Genomic DNA, 14,756 nt, shown 5'->3' with positions numbered 1-14,756 from the left:
TCGTTGCACCCCCTGTCATTCGCTGGGCGCGTGCAGCCTTCGACACTAGCGGAGGACGCATCTTGTCCCTGGTGTTCAGCGGAGGGCCTGTGCGGGGTGCGGCAGTGTCGTGCTGGAGGGCCCACTGGTAGCGATGTGGGCTTCCTCGCCTCGCCTCGCCTCGCCTCGCCTCACACCAGGTGTCTGCGAAATTTGCAGTGCATTCGCACCATTCCTATCCCTGTCCCTGTCCCCGTCCCGACTTGTCCCGACTTTGCTCGACTGCCGCTCGCTGCCGCTCGGGTCGTGGTCCATATGACAGCGCAAGCACGACAAACGTCTGCGGGACGAGACGAGACGAGACGAGACGAGACGACTAAGGAATAAATTCGTGGTTACAAATCAAATTTGGAACTCTAAACTCCTACACAACAATAGGCGGTGACGTATTTCAGAAGTCACCTGCCGATTCGTACTGTTTTGTCGTTTTCAAAGTCTTCTTGGCAAACTTGGTTAGCACATTCTCCCTCAAACTGAGTTAATTACTGCATTTTCGTACCATTACAGTAGTTTAAAAGGCTTAAGGAAGCATCTTTGTCACAACAGAAAGGTAGTTTGAAAATTGGGCTGGCGACATAACAAAAAAAAACAGGAAGGGAGCCAACAGCACCCGGGTTTCCCAGGCGGTCACCCATCCAAGTACTAGCCGGGCCCGATGACGCTTAACTTCGGTGATCGGACGAGAACCGGTGTATTCATCATGGTATGGCCGTTGGCGCTCATCTAATGTAGGAGCACGGCAGAATTCGCGTTCGGCTTTTCTCCCAACACACAAAATGTTAGTTTTCGGACGCATTTGACGAAAGCGCTTCCTTCCGCAACCGCCAGTTCCTCGAGGACGGCGCGGGGAGGCGCGCCCGGCGTCCCAGCAGAGTGACGGCCGAATTGGCGGGCGCACCGCCGCGTGTGTGAGACGCACTGCTGCTCGTTGCACCCCCTGTCATTCGCTGGGCGCGTGCAGCCTTCGACACTAGCGGAGGACGCATCTTGTCCCTGGTGTTCAGCGGAGGGCCTGTGCGGGGTGCGGCAGTGTCGTGCTGGAGGGCCCACTGGTAGCGATGTGGGCTTCCTCGCCTCGCCTCGCCTCGCCTCGCCTCACACCAGGTGTCTGCGTAATTTGCAGTGCATTCGCACCATTCCTATCCCTGTCCCTGTCCCCGTCCCGACTTGTCCCGACTTTGCTCGACTGCCGCTCGCTGCCGCTCGGGTCGTGGTCCATATGACAGCGCAAGCACGACAAACGTCTGCGGGACGAGACGAGACGAGACGAGACGAGACGACTAAGGAATAAATTCGTGGTTACAAATCAAATTTGGAACTCTAAACTCCTACACAACAATAGGCGGTGACGTATTTCAGAAGTCACCTGCCGATTCGTACTGTTTTGTCGTTTTCAAAGTCTTCTTGGCAAACTTGGTTAGCACATTCTCCCTCAAACTGAGTTAATTACTGCATTTTCGTACCATTACAGTAGTTTAAAAGGCTTAAGGAAGCATCTTTGTCACAACAGAAAGGTAGTTTGAAAATTGGGCTGGCGACATAACAAAAAAAAACAGGAAGGGAGCCAACAGCACCCGGGTTTCCCAGGCGGTCACCCATCCAAGTACTAGCCGGGCCCGATGATGCTTAACTTCGGTGATCGGACGAGAACCGGTGTATTCATCATGGTATGGCCGTTGGCGCTCATCTAATGTAGGAGCACGGCAGAATTCGCGTTCGGCTTTTCTCCCAACACACAAAATGTTAGTTTTCGGACGCATTTGACGAAAGCGCTTCCTTCCGCAACCGCCAGTTCCTCGAGGACGGCGCGGGGAGGCGCGCCCGGCGTCCCAGCAGAGTGACGGCCGAATTGGCGGGCGCACCGCCGCGTGTGTGAGACGCACTGCTGCTCGTTGCACCCCCTGTCATTCGCTGGGCGCGTGCAGCCTTCGACACTAGCGGAGGACGCATCTTGTCCCTGGTGTTCAGCGGAGGGCCTGTGCGGGGTGCGGCAGTGTCGTGCTGGAGGGCCCACTGGTAGCGATGTGGGCTTCCTCGCCTCGCCTCGCCTCGCCTCGCCTCACACCAGGTGTCTGCGTAATTTGCAGTGCATTCGCACCATTCCTATCCCTGTCCCTGTCCCCGTCCCGACTTGTCCCGACTTTGCTCGACTGCCGCTCGCTGCCGCTCGGGTCGTGGTCCATATGACAGCGCAAGCACGACAAACGTCTGCGGGACGAGACGAGACGAGACGAGACGAGACGACTAAGGAATAAATTCGTGGTTACAAATCAAATTTGGAACTCTAAACTCCTACACAACAATAGGCGGTGACGTATTTCAGAAGTCACCTGCCGATTCGTACTGTTTTGTCGTTTTCAAAGTCTTCTTGGCAAACTTGGTTAGCACATTCTCCCTCAAACTGAGTTAATTACTGCATTTTCGTACCATTACAGTAGTTTAAAAGGCTTAAGGAAGCATCTTTGTCACAACAGAAAGGTAGTTTGAAAATTGGGCTGGCGACATAACAAAAAAAAACAGGAAGGGAGCCAACAGCACCCGGGTTTCCCAGGCGGTCACCCATCCAAGTACTAGCCGGGCCCGATGACGCTTAACTTCGGTGATCGGACGAGAACCGGTGTATTCATCATGGTATGGCCGTTGGCGCTCATCTAAAGTAGGAGCACGGCAGAATTCGCTTTCGGCTTTTCTCCCAACACACAAAATGTTAGTTTTCGGCCGCATTTGACGAAAGCGCTTCCTTCCGCAACCGCCAGTTCCTCGAGGACGGCGCGGGGAGGCGCGCCCGGCGTCCCAGCAGAGTGACGGCCGAATTGGCGGGCGCACCGCCGCGTGTGTGAGACGCACTGCTGCTCGTTGCACCCCCTGTCATTCGCTGGGCGCGTGCAGCCTTCGACACTAGCGGAGGACGCATCTTGTCCCTGGTGTTCAGCGGAGGGCCTGTGCGGGGTGCGGCAGTGTCGTGCAGGAGGGCCCACTGGTAGCGATGTGGGCTTCCTCGCCTCGCCTCGCCTCGCCACGCCTCGCCTCACACCAGGTGTCTGCGTAGTTTGCAGTGCATTCGCACCATTCCTATCCCTGTCCCTGTCCCCGTCCCGACTTGTCCCGACTTTGCTCGACTGCCGCTCGCTGCCGCTCGGGTCGTGGTCCATATGACAGCGCAAGCACGACAAACGTCTGCGGGACGAGACGAGACGAGACGAGACGAGACGACTAAGGAATAAATTCGTGGTTACAAATCAAATTTGGAACTCTAAACTCCTACACAACAATAGGCGGTGACGTATTTCAGAAGTCACCTGCCGATTCGTACTGTTTTGTCGTTTTCAAAGTCTTCTTGGCAAACTTGGTTAGCACATTCTCCCTCAAACTGAGTTAATTACTGCATTTTCGTACCATTACAGTAGTTTAAAAGGCTTAAGGAAGCATCTTTGTCACAACAGAAAGGTAGTTTGAAAATTGGGCTGGCGACATAACAAAAAAAAAAACAGGAAGGGAGCCAACAGCACCCGGGTTTCCCAGGCGGTCACCCATCCAAGTACTAGCCGGGCCCGATGATGCTTAACTTCGGTGATCGGACGAGAACCGGTGTATTCATCATGGTATGGCCGTTGGCGCTCATCTAATGTAGGAGCACGGCAGAATTCGCGTTCGGCTTTTCTCCCAACACACAAAATGTTAGTTTTCGGCCGCATTTGACGAAAGCGCTTCCTTCCGCAACCGCCAGTTCCTCGAGGACGGCGCGGGGAGGCGCGCCCGGCGTCCCAGCAGAGTGACGGCCGAATTGGCGGGCGCACCGCCGCGTGTGTGAGACGCACTGCTGCTCGTTGCACCCCCTGTCATTCGCTGGGCGCGTGCAGCCTTCGACACTAGCGGAGGACGCATCTTGTCCCTGGTGTTCAGCGGAGGGCCTGTGCGGGGTGCGGCAGTGTCGTGCTGGAGGGCCCACTGGTAGCGATGTGGGCTTCCTCGCCTCGCCTCGCCTCGCCTCGCCTCACACCAGGTGTCTGCGTAATTTGCAGTGCATTCGCACCATTCCTATCCCTGTCCCTGTCCCCGTCCCGACTTGTCCCGACTTTGCTCGACTGCCGCTCGCTGCCGCTCGGGTCGTGGTCCATATGACAGCGCAAGCACGACAAACGTCTGCGGGACGAGACGAGACGAGACGAGACGAGACGACTAAGGAATAAATTCGTGGTTACAAATCAAATTTGGAACTCTAAACTCCTACACAACAATAGGCGGTGACGTATTTCAGAAGTCACCTGCCGATTCGTACTGTTTTGTCGTTTTCAAAGTCTTCTTGGCAAACTTGGTTAGCACATTCTCCCTCAAACTGAGTTAATTACTGCATTTTCGTACCATTACAGTAGTTTAAAAGGCTTAAGGAAGCATCTTTGTCACAACAGAAAGGTAGTTTGAAAATTGGGCTGGCGACATAACAAAAAAAAACAGGAAGGGAGCCAACAGCACCCGGGTTTCCCAGGCGGTCACCCATCCAAGTACTAGCCGGGCCCGATGATGCTTAACTTCGGTGATCGGACGAGAACCGGTGTATTCATCATGGTATGGCCGTTGGCGCTCATCTAATGTAGGAGCACGGCAGAATTCGCGTTCGGCTTTTCTCCCAACACACAAAATGTTAGTTTTCGGCCGCATTTGACGAAAGCGCTTCCTTCCGCAACCGCCAGTTCCTCGAGGACGGCGCGGGGAGGCGCGCCCGGCGTCCCAGCAGAGTGACGGCCGAATTGGCGGGCGCACCGCCGCGTGTGTGAGACGCACTGCTGCTCGTTGCACCCCCTGTCATTCGCTGGGCGCGTGCAGCCTTCGACACTAGCGGAGGACGCATCTTGTCCCTGGTGTTCAGCGGAGGGCCTGTGCGGGGTGCGGCAGTGTCGTGCTGGAGGGCCCACTGGTAGCGATGTGGGCTTCCTCGCCTCGCCTCGCCTCGCCTCGCCTCACACCAGGTGTCTGCGTAATTTGCAGTGCATTCGCACCATTCCTATCCCTGTCCCTGTCCCCGTCCCGACTTGTCCCGACTTTGCTCGACTGCCGCTCGCTGCCGCTCGGGTCGTGGTCCATATGACAGCGCAAGCACGACAAACGTCTGCGGGACGAGACGAGACGAGACGAGACGAGACGACTAAGGAATAAATTCGTGGTTACAAATCAAATTTGGAACTCTAAACTCCTACACAACAATAGGCGGTGACGTATTTCAGAAGTCACCTGCCGATTCGTACTGTTTTGTCGTTTTCAAAGTCTTCTTGGCAAACTTGGTTAGCACATTCTCCCTCAAACTGAGTTAATTACTGCATTTTCGTACCATTACAGTAGTTTAAAAGGCTTAAGGAAGCATCTTTGTCACAACAGAAAGGTAGTTTGAAAATTGGGCTGGCGACATAACAAAAAAAAACAGGAAGGGAGCCAACAGCACCCGGGTTTCCCAGGCGGTCACCCATCCAAGTACTAGCCGGGCCCGATGACGCTTAACTTCGGTGATCGGACGAGAACCGGTGTATTCATCATGGTATGGCCGTTGGCGCTCATCTAAAGTAGGAGCACGGCAGAATTCGCTTTCGGCTTTTCTCCCAACACACAAAATGTTAGTTTTCGGCCGCATTTGACGAAAGCGCTTCCTTCCGCAACCGCCAGTTCCTCGAGGACGGCGCGGGGAGGCGCGCCCGGCGTCCCAGCAGAGTGACGGCCGAATTGGCGGGCGCACCGCCGCGTGTGTGAGACGCACTGCTGCTCGTTGCACCCCCTGTCATTCGCTGGGCGCGTGCAGCCTTCGACACTAGCGGAGGACGCATCTTGTCCCTGGTGTTCAGCGGAGGGCCTGTGCGGGGTGCGGCAGTGTCGTGCTGGAGGGCCCACTGGTAGCGATGTGGGCTTCCTCGCCTCGCCTCGCCTCGCCTCGCCTCACACCAGGTGTCTGCGAAATTTGCAGTGCATTCGCACCATTCCTATCCCTGTCCCTGTCCCCGTCCCGACTTGTCCCGACTTTGCTCGACTGCCGCTCGCTGCCGCTCGGGTCGTGGTCCATATGACAGCGCAAGCACGACAAACGTCTGCGGGACGAGACGAGACGAGACGAGACGAGACGACTAAGGAATAAATTCGTGGTTACAAATCAAATTTGGAACTCTAAACTCCTACACAACAATAGGCGGTGACGTATTTCAGAAGTCACCTGCCGATTCGTACTGTTTTGTCGTTTCCAAAGTCTTCTTGGCAAACTTGGTTAGCACATTCTCCCTCAAACTGAGTTAATTACTGCATTTTCGTACCATTACAGTAGTTTAAAAGGCTTAAGGAAGCATCTTTGTCACAACAGAAAGGTAGTTTGAAAATTGGGCTGGCGACATAACAAAAAAAAACAGGAAGAGAGCCAACAGCACCCGGGTTTCCCAGGCGGTCACCCATCCAAGTACTAGCCGGGCCCGATGACGCTTAACTTCGGTGATCGGACGAGAACCGGTGTATTCATCATGGTATGGCCGTTGGCGCTCATCTAAAGTAGGAGCACGGCAGAATTCGCTTTCGGCTTTTCTCCCAACACACAAAATGTTAGTTTTCGGCCGCATTTGACGAAAGCGCTTCCTTCCGCAACCGCCAGTTCCTCGAGGACGGCGCGGGGAGGCGCGCCCGGCGTCCCAGCAGAGTGACGGCCGAATTGGCGGGCGCACCGCCGCGTGTGTGAGACGCACTGCTGCTCGTTGCACCCCCTGTCATTCGCTGGGCGCGTGCAGCCTTCGACACTAGCGGAGGACGCATCTTGTCCCTGGTGTTCAGCGGAGGGCCTGTGCGGGGTGCGGCAGTGTCGTGCTGGAGGGCCCACTGGTAGCGATGTGGGCTTCCTCGCCTCGCCTCGCCTCGCCTCGCCTCACACCAGGTGTCTGCGAAATTTGCAGTGCATTCGCACCATTCCTATCCCTGTCCCTGTCCCCGTCCCGACTTGTCCCGACTTTGCTCGACTGCCGCTCGCTGCCGCTCGGGTCGTGGTCCATATGACAGCGCAAGCACGACAAACGTCTGCGGGACGAGACGAGACGAGACGAGACGAGACGACTAAGGAATAAATTCGTGGTTACAAATCAAATTTGGAACTCTAAACTCCTACACAACAATAGGCGGTGACGTATTTCAGAAGTCACCTGCCGATTCGTACTGTTTTGTCGTTTTCAAAGTCTTCTTGGCAAACTTGGTTAGCACATTCTCCCTCAAACTGAGTTAATTACTGCATTTTCGTACCATTACAGTAGTTTAAAAGGCTTAAGGAAGCATCTTTGTCACAACAGAAAGGTAGTTTGAAAATTGGGCTGGCGACATAACAAAAAAAAACAGGAAGGGAGCCAACAGCACCCGGGTTTCCCAGGCGGTCACCCATCCAAGTACTAGCCGGGCCCGATGACGCTTAACTTCGGTGATCGGACGAGAACCGGTGTATTCATCATGGTATGGCCGTTGGCGCTCATCTAAAGTAGGAGCACGGCAGAATTCGCTTTCGGCTTTTCTCCCAACACACAAAATGTTAGTTTTCGGCCGCATTTGACGAAAGCGCTTCCTTCCGCAACCGCCAGTTCCTCGAGGACGGCGCGGGGAGGCGCGCCCGGCGTCCCAGCAGAGTGACGGCCGAATTGGCGGGCGCACCGCCGCGTGTGTGAGACGCACTGCTGCTCGTTGCACCCCCTGTCATTCGCTGGGCGCGTGCAGCCTTCGACACTAGCGGAGGACGCATCTTGTCCCTGGTGTTCAGCGGAGGGCCTGTGCGGGGTGCGGCAGTGTCGTGCTGGAGGGCCCACTGGTAGCGATGTGGGCTTCCTCGCCTCGCCTCGCCTCGCCTCGCCTCACACCAGGTGTCTGCGAAATTTGCAGTGCATTCGCACCATTCCTATCCCTGTCCCTGTCCCCGTCCCGACTTGTCCCGACTTTGCTCGACTGCCGCTCGCTGCCGCTCGGGTCGTGGTCCATATGACAGCGCAAGCACGACAAACGTCTGCGGGAGGAGACGAGACGAGACGAGACGAGACGACTAAGGAATAAATTCGTGGTTACAAATCAAATTTGGAACTCTAAACTCCTACACAACAATAGGCGGTGACGTATTTCAGAAGTCACCTGCCGATTCGTACTGTTTTGTCGTTTTCAAAGTCTTCTTGGCAAACTTGGTTAGCACATTCTCCCTCAAACTGAGTTAATTACTGCATTTTCGTACCATTACAGTAGTTTAAAAGGCTTAAGGAAGCATCTTTGTCACAACAGAAAGGTAGTTTGAAAATTGGGCTGGCGACATAACAAAAAAAAACAGGAAGGGAGCCAACAGCACCCGGGTTTCCCAGGCGGTCACCCATCCAAGTACTAGCCGGGCCCGATGATGCTTAACTTCGGTGATCGGACGAGAACCGGTGTATTCATCATGGTATGGCCGTTGGCGCTCATCTAATGTAGGAGCACGGCAGAATTCGCGTTCGGCTTTTCTCCCAACACACAAAATGTTAGTTTTCGGCCGCATTTGACGAAAGCGCTTCCTTCCGCAACCGCCAGTTCCTCGAGGACGGCGCGGGGAGGCGCGCCCGGCGTCCCAGCAGAGTGACGGCCGAATTGGCGGGCGCACCGCCGCGTGTGTGAGACGCACTGCTGCTCGTTGCACCCCCTGTCATTCGCTGGGCGCGTGCAGCCTTCGACACTAGCGGAGGACGCATCTTGTCCCTGGTGTTCAGCGGAGGGCCTGTGCGGGGTGCGGCAGTGTCGTGCTGGAGGGCCCACTGGTAGCGATGTGGGCTTCCTCGCCTCGCCTCGCCTCGCCTCGCCTCACACCAGGTGTCTGCGTAATTTGCAGTGCATTCGCACCATTCCTATCCCTGTCCCTGTCCCCGTCCCGACTTGTCCCGACTTTGCTCGACTGCCGCTCGCTGCCGCTCGGGTCGTGGTCCATATGACAGCGCAAGCACGACAAACGTCTGCGGGACGAGACGAGACGAGACGAGACGAGACGACTAAGGAATAAATTCGTGGTTACAAATCAAATTTGGAACTCTAAACTCCTACACAACAATAGGCGGTGACGTATTTCAGAAGTCACCTGCCGATTCGTACTGTTTTGTCGTTTTCAAAGTCTTCTTGGCAAACTTGGTTAGCACATTCTCCCTCAAACTGAGTTAATTACTGCATTTTCGTACCATTACAGTAGTTTAAAAGGCTTAAGGAAGCATCTTTGTCACAACAGAAAGGTAGTTTGAAAATTGGGCTGGCGACATAACAAAAAAAAACAGGAAGGGAGCCAACAGCACCCGGGTTTCCCAGGCGGTCACCCATCCAAGTACTAGCCGGGCCCGATGACGCTTAACTTCGGTGATCGGACGAGAACCGGTGTATTCATCATGGTATGGCCGTTGGCGCTCATCTAAAGTAGGAGCACGGCAGAATTCGCTTTCGGCTTTTCTCCCAACACACAAAATGTTAGTTTTCGGCCGCATTTGACGAAAGCGCTTCCTTCCGCAACCACCAGTTCCTCGAGGACGGCGCGGGGAGGCGCGCCCGGCGTCCCAGCAGAGTGACGGCCGAATTGGCGGGCGCACCGCCGCGTGTGTGAGACGCACTGCTGCTCGTTGCACCCCCTGTCATTCGCTGGGCGCGTGCAGCCTTCGACACTAGCGGAGGACGCATCTTGTCCCTGGTGTTCAGCGGAGGGCCTGTGCGGGGTGCGGCAGTGTCGTGCTGGAGGGCCCACTGGTAGCGATGTGGGCTTCCTCGCCTCGCCTCGCCTCGCCTCGCCTCACACCAGGTGTCTGCGTAATTTGCAGTGCATTCGCACCATTCCTATCCCTGTCCCTGTCCCCGTCCCGACTTGTCCCGACTTTGCTCGACTGCCGCTCGCTGCCGCTCGGGTCGTGGTCCATATGACAGCGCAAGCACGACAAACGTCTGCGGGACGAGACGAGACGAGACGAGACGAGACGACTAAGGAATAAATTCGTGGTTACAAATCAAATTTGGAACTCTAAACTCCTACACAACAATAGGCGGTGACGTATTTCAGAAGTCACCTGCCGATTCGTACTGTTTTGTCGTTTTCAAAGTCTTCTTGGCAAACTTGGTTAGCACATTCTCCCTCAAACTGAGTTAATTACTGCATTTTCGTACCATTACAGTAGTTTAAAAGGCTTAAGGAAGCATCTTTGTCACAACAGAAAGGTAGTTTGAAAATTGGGCTGGCGACATAACAAAAAAAAACAGGAAGGGAGCCAACAGCACCCGGGTTTCCCAGGCGGTCACCCATCCAAGTACTAGCCGGGCCCGATGACGCTTAACTTCGGTGATCGGACGAGAACCGGTGTATTCATCATGGTATGGCCGTTGGCGCTCATCTAAAGTAGGAGCACGGCAGAATTCGCTTTCGGCTTTTCTCCCAACACACAAAATGTTAGTTTTCGGCCGCATTTGACGAAAGCGCTTCCTTCCGCAACCGCCAGTTCCTCGAGGACGGCGCGGGGAGGCGCGCCCGGCGTCCCAGCAGAGTGACGGCCGAATTGGCGGGCGCACCGCCGCGTGTGTGAGACGCACTGCTGCTCGTTGCACCCCCTGTCATTCGCTGGGCGCGTGCAGCCTTCGACACTAGCGGAGGACGCATCTTGTCCCTGGTGTTCAGCGGAGGGCCTGTGCGGGGTGCGGCAGTGTCGTGCAGGAGGGCCCACTGGTAGCGATGTGGGCTTCCTCGCCTCGCCTCGCCTCGCCACGCCTCGCCTCACACCAGGTGTCTGCGTAGTTTGCAGTGCATTCGCACCATTCCTATCCCTGTCCCTGTCCCCGTCCCGACTTGTCCCGACTTTGCTCGACTGCCGCTCGCTGCCGCTCGGGTCGTGGTCCATATGACAGCGCAAGCACGACAAACGTCTGCGGGACGAGACGAGACGAGACGAGACGAGACGACTAAGGAATAAATTCGTGGTTACAAATCAAATTTGGAACTCTAAACTCCTACACAACAATAGGCGGTGACGTATTTCAGAAGTCACCTGCCGATTCGTACTGTTTTGTCGTTTTCAAAGTCTTCTTGGCAAACTTGGTTAGCACATTCTCCCTCAAACTGAGTTAATTACTGCATTTTCGTACCATTACAGTAGTTTAAAAGGCTTAAGGAAGCATCTTTGTCACAACAGAAAGGTAGTTTGAAAATTGGGCTGGCGACATAACAAAAAAAAACAGGAAGGGAGCCAACAGCACCCGGGTTTCCCAGGCGGTCACCCATCCAAGTACTAGCCGGGCCCGATGATGCTTAACTTCGGTGATCGGACGAGAACCGGTGTATTCATCATGGTATGGCCGTTGGCGCTCATCTAATGTAGGAGCACGGCAGAATTCGCGTTCGGCTTTTCTCCCAACACACAAAATGTTAGTTTTCGGCCGCATTTGACGAAAGCGCTTCCTTCCGCAACCGCCAGTTCCTCGAGGACGGCGCGGGGAGGCGCGCCCGGCGTCCCAGCAGAGTGACGGCCGAATTGGCGGGCGCACCGCCGCGTGTGTGAGACGCACTGCTGCTCGTTGCACCCCCTGTCATTCGCTGGGCGCGTGCAGCCTTCGACACTAGCGGAGGACGCATCTTGTCCCTGGTGTTCAGCGGAGGGCCTGTGCGGGGTGCGGCAGTGTCGTGCTGGAGGGCCCACTGGTAGCGATGTGGGCTTCCTCGCCTCGCCTCGCCTCGCCTCGCCTCACACCAGGTGTCTGCGTAATTTGCAGTGCATTCGCACCATTCCTATCCCTGTCCCTGTCCCCGTCCCGACTTGTCCCGACTTTGCTCGACTGCCGCTCGCTGCCGCTCGGGTCGTGGTCCATATGACAGCGCAAGCACGACAAACGTCTGCGGGACGAGACGAGACGAGACGAGACGAGACGACTAAGGAATAAATTCGTGGTTACAAATCAAATTTGGAACTCTAAACTCCTACACAACAATAGGCGGTGACGTATTTCAGAAGTCACCTGCCGATTCGTACTGTTTTGTCGTTTTCAAAGTCTTCTTGGCAAACTTGGTTAGCACATTCTCCCTCAAACTGAGTTAATTACTGCATTTTCGTACCATTACAGTAGTTTAAAAGGCTTAAGGAAGCATCTTTGTCACAACAGAAAGGTAGTTTGAAAATTGGGCTGGCGACATAACAAAAAAAAACAGGAAGGGAGCCAACAGCACCCGGGTTTCCCAGGCGGTCACCCATCCAAGTACTAGCCGGGCCCGATGACGCTTAACTTCGGTGATCGGACGAGAACCGGTGTATTCATCATGGTATGGCCGTTGGCGCTCATCTAAAGTAGGAGCACGGCAGAATTCGCTTTCGGCTTTTCTCCCAACACACAAAATGTTAGTTTTCGGCCGCATTTGACGAAAGCGCTTCCTTCCGCAACCGCCAGTTCCTCGAGGACGGCGCGGGGAGGCGCGCCCGGCGTCCCAGCAGAGTGACGGCCGAATTGGCGGGCGCACCGCCGCGTGTGTGAGACGCACTGCTGCTCGTTGCACCCCCTGTCATTCGCTGGGCGCGTGCAGCCTTCGACACTAGCGGAGGACGCATCTTGTCCCTGGTGTTCAGCGGAGGGCCTGTGCGGGGTGCGGCAGTGTCGTGCTGGAGGGCCCACTGGTAGCGATGTGGGCTTCCTCGCCTCGCCTCGCCTCGCCACGCCTCGCCTCACACCAGGTGTCTGCGTAGTTTGCAGTGCATTCGCACCATTCCTATCCCTGTCCCTGTCCCCGTCCCGACTTGTCCCGACTTTGCTCGACTGCCGCTCGCTGCCGCTCGGGTCGTGGTCCATATGACAGCGCAAGCACGACAAACGTCTGCGGGACGAGACGAGACGAGACGAGACGAGACGACTAAGGAATAAATTCGTGGTTACAAATCAAATTTGGAACTCTAAACTCCTACACAACAATAGGCGGTGACGTATTTCAGAAGTCACCTGCCGATTCGTACTGTTTTGTCGTTTTCAAAGTCTTCTTGGCAAACTTGGTTAGCACATTCTCCCTCAAACTGAGTTAATTACTGCATTTTCGTACCATTACAGTAGTTTAAAAGGCTTAAGGAAGCATCTTTGTCACAACAGAAAGGTAGTTTGAAAATTGGGCTGGCGACATAACAAAAAAAAACAGGAAGGGAGCCAACAGCACCCGGGTTTCCCAGGCGGTCACCCATCCAAGTACTAGCCGGGCCCGATGATGCTTAACTTCGGTGATCGGACGAGAACCGGTGTATTCATCATGGTATGGCCGTTGGCGCTCATCTAATGTAGGAGCACGGCAGAATTCGCGTTCGGCTTTTCTCCCAACACACAAAATGTTAGTTTTCGGCCGCATTTGACGAAAGCGCTTCCTTCCGCAACCGCCAGTTCCTCGAGGACGGCGCGGGGAGGCGCGCCCGGCGTCCCAGCAGAGTGACGGCCGAATTGGCGGGCGCACCGCCGCGTGTGTGAGACGCACTGCTGCTCGTTGCACCCCCTGTCATTCGCTGGGCGCGTGCAGCCTTCGACACTAGCGGAGGACGCATCTTGTCCCTGGTGTTCAGCGGAGGGCCTGTGCGGGGTGCGGCAGTGTCGTGCTGGAGGGCCCACTGGTAGCGATGTGGGCTTCCTCGCCTCGCCTCGCCTCGCCTCGCCTCACACCAGGTGTCTGCGTAATTTGCAGTGCATTCGCACCATTCCTATCCCTGTCCCTGTCCCCGTCCCGACTTGTCCCGACTTTGCTCGACTGCCGCTCGCTGCCGCTCGGGTCGTGGTCCATATGACAGCGCAAGCACGACAAACGTCTGCGGGACGAGACGAGACGAGACGAGACGAGACGACTAAGGAATAAATTCGTGGTTACAAATCAAATTTGGAACTCTAAACTCCTACACAACAATAGGCGGTGACGTATTTCAGAAGTCACCTGCCGATTCGTACTGTTTTGTCGTTTTCAAAGTCTTCTTGGCAAACTTGGTTAGCACATTCTCCCTCAAACTGAGTTAATTACTGCATTTTCGTACCATTACAGTAGTTTAAAAGGCTTAAGGAAGCATCTTTGTCACAACAGAAAGGTAGTTTGAAAATTGGGCTGGCGACATAACAAAAAAAAACAGGAAGGGAGCCAACAGCACCCGGGTTTCCCAGGCGGTCACCCATCCAAGTACTAGCCGGGCCCGATGACGCTTAACTTCGGTGATCGGACGAGAACCGGTGTATTCATCATGGTATGGCCGTTGGCGCTCATCTAAAGTAGGAGCACGGCAGAATTCGCTTTCGGCTTTTCTCCCAACACACAAAATGTTAGTTTTCGGCCGCATTTGACGAAAGCGCTTCCTTCCGCAACCGCCAGTTCCTCGAGGACGGCGCGGGGAGGCGCGCCCGGCGTCCCAGCAGAGTGACGGCCGAATTGGCGGGCGCACCGCCGCGTGTGTGAGACGCACTGCTGCTCGTTGCACCCCCTGTCATTCGCTGGGCGCGTGCAGCCTTCGACACTAGCGGAGGACGCATCTTGTCCCTGGTGTTCAGCGGAGGGCCTGTGCGGGGTGCGGCAGTGTCGTGCTGGAGGGCCCACTGGTAGCGATGTGGGCTTCCTCGCCTCGCCTCGCCTCGCCTCGCCTCACACCAGGTGTCTGCGAAATTTGCAGTGCATTCGCACCATTCCTATCCCTGTCCCTGTCCCCGTCCCGACTTGTCCCGACTTTGCTCGACTGCCGCTCGCTGCCGCT

At 55.5% G+C, this 14,756-nt stretch overlaps 15 non-coding genes across 15 annotated transcripts; all 15 read right to left on the bottom strand.

The window, feature by feature from the left end:
* Positions 1 to 637: 637 nt before the first annotated feature.
* On the bottom strand, positions 638 to 756 carry LOC126148506 (5S ribosomal RNA). Its single transcript, XR_007530490.1, has one exon. It is a non-coding gene; the product is annotated as a 5S ribosomal RNA (ribosomal RNA).
* Positions 757 to 1,601: 845 nt separating this feature from the next.
* LOC126148549 (5S ribosomal RNA) lies at positions 1,602 to 1,720 on the bottom strand. The gene has a single exon (XR_007530529.1). It is a non-coding gene; the product is annotated as a 5S ribosomal RNA (ribosomal RNA).
* Positions 1,721 to 2,565: 845 nt separating this feature from the next.
* Positions 2,566 to 2,684, bottom strand: LOC126148505 (5S ribosomal RNA). The gene has a single exon (XR_007530489.1). It is a non-coding gene; the product is annotated as a 5S ribosomal RNA (ribosomal RNA).
* An 852-nt stretch (positions 2,685 to 3,536) lies between these two features.
* Positions 3,537 to 3,655, bottom strand: LOC126148547 (5S ribosomal RNA). Its single transcript, XR_007530528.1, has one exon. It is a non-coding gene; the product is annotated as a 5S ribosomal RNA (ribosomal RNA).
* An 845-nt stretch (positions 3,656 to 4,500) lies between these two features.
* On the bottom strand, positions 4,501 to 4,619 carry LOC126148545 (5S ribosomal RNA). Its single transcript, XR_007530526.1, has one exon. It is a non-coding gene; the product is annotated as a 5S ribosomal RNA (ribosomal RNA).
* Positions 4,620 to 5,464: 845 nt separating this feature from the next.
* On the bottom strand, positions 5,465 to 5,583 carry LOC126148503 (5S ribosomal RNA). Its single transcript, XR_007530488.1, has one exon. It is a non-coding gene; the product is annotated as a 5S ribosomal RNA (ribosomal RNA).
* An 845-nt stretch (positions 5,584 to 6,428) lies between these two features.
* On the bottom strand, positions 6,429 to 6,547 carry LOC126148502 (5S ribosomal RNA). Its single transcript, XR_007530487.1, has one exon. It is a non-coding gene; the product is annotated as a 5S ribosomal RNA (ribosomal RNA).
* An 845-nt stretch (positions 6,548 to 7,392) lies between these two features.
* LOC126148501 (5S ribosomal RNA) lies at positions 7,393 to 7,511 on the bottom strand. Its single transcript, XR_007530486.1, has one exon. It is a non-coding gene; the product is annotated as a 5S ribosomal RNA (ribosomal RNA).
* An 845-nt stretch (positions 7,512 to 8,356) lies between these two features.
* LOC126148544 (5S ribosomal RNA) lies at positions 8,357 to 8,475 on the bottom strand. Its single transcript, XR_007530525.1, has one exon. It is a non-coding gene; the product is annotated as a 5S ribosomal RNA (ribosomal RNA).
* An 845-nt stretch (positions 8,476 to 9,320) lies between these two features.
* On the bottom strand, positions 9,321 to 9,439 carry LOC126148499 (5S ribosomal RNA). Its single transcript, XR_007530484.1, has one exon. It is a non-coding gene; the product is annotated as a 5S ribosomal RNA (ribosomal RNA).
* Positions 9,440 to 10,284: 845 nt separating this feature from the next.
* LOC126148498 (5S ribosomal RNA) lies at positions 10,285 to 10,403 on the bottom strand. Its single transcript, XR_007530483.1, has one exon. It is a non-coding gene; the product is annotated as a 5S ribosomal RNA (ribosomal RNA).
* Positions 10,404 to 11,253: 850 nt separating this feature from the next.
* Positions 11,254 to 11,372, bottom strand: LOC126148543 (5S ribosomal RNA). The gene has a single exon (XR_007530524.1). It is a non-coding gene; the product is annotated as a 5S ribosomal RNA (ribosomal RNA).
* Positions 11,373 to 12,217: 845 nt separating this feature from the next.
* Positions 12,218 to 12,336, bottom strand: LOC126148497 (5S ribosomal RNA). Its single transcript, XR_007530482.1, has one exon. It is a non-coding gene; the product is annotated as a 5S ribosomal RNA (ribosomal RNA).
* An 850-nt stretch (positions 12,337 to 13,186) lies between these two features.
* On the bottom strand, positions 13,187 to 13,305 carry LOC126148536 (5S ribosomal RNA). The gene has a single exon (XR_007530519.1). It is a non-coding gene; the product is annotated as a 5S ribosomal RNA (ribosomal RNA).
* An 845-nt stretch (positions 13,306 to 14,150) lies between these two features.
* LOC126148496 (5S ribosomal RNA) lies at positions 14,151 to 14,269 on the bottom strand. The gene has a single exon (XR_007530481.1). It is a non-coding gene; the product is annotated as a 5S ribosomal RNA (ribosomal RNA).
* Between the last annotated feature and the right edge of the window lie 487 nt (positions 14,270 to 14,756).

Source organism: Schistocerca cancellata, unplaced genomic scaffold, assembly GCF_023864275.1.
Source record: "Schistocerca cancellata isolate TAMUIC-IGC-003103 unplaced genomic scaffold, iqSchCanc2.1 HiC_scaffold_888, whole genome shotgun sequence".
Taxonomy (NCBI): Eukaryota; Metazoa; Arthropoda; class Insecta; order Orthoptera; family Acrididae; genus Schistocerca; species Schistocerca cancellata.
The sequence above is the reverse complement of the archived record's forward strand: the minus strand, read 5'-3'. Positions and strand labels throughout refer to the sequence as shown.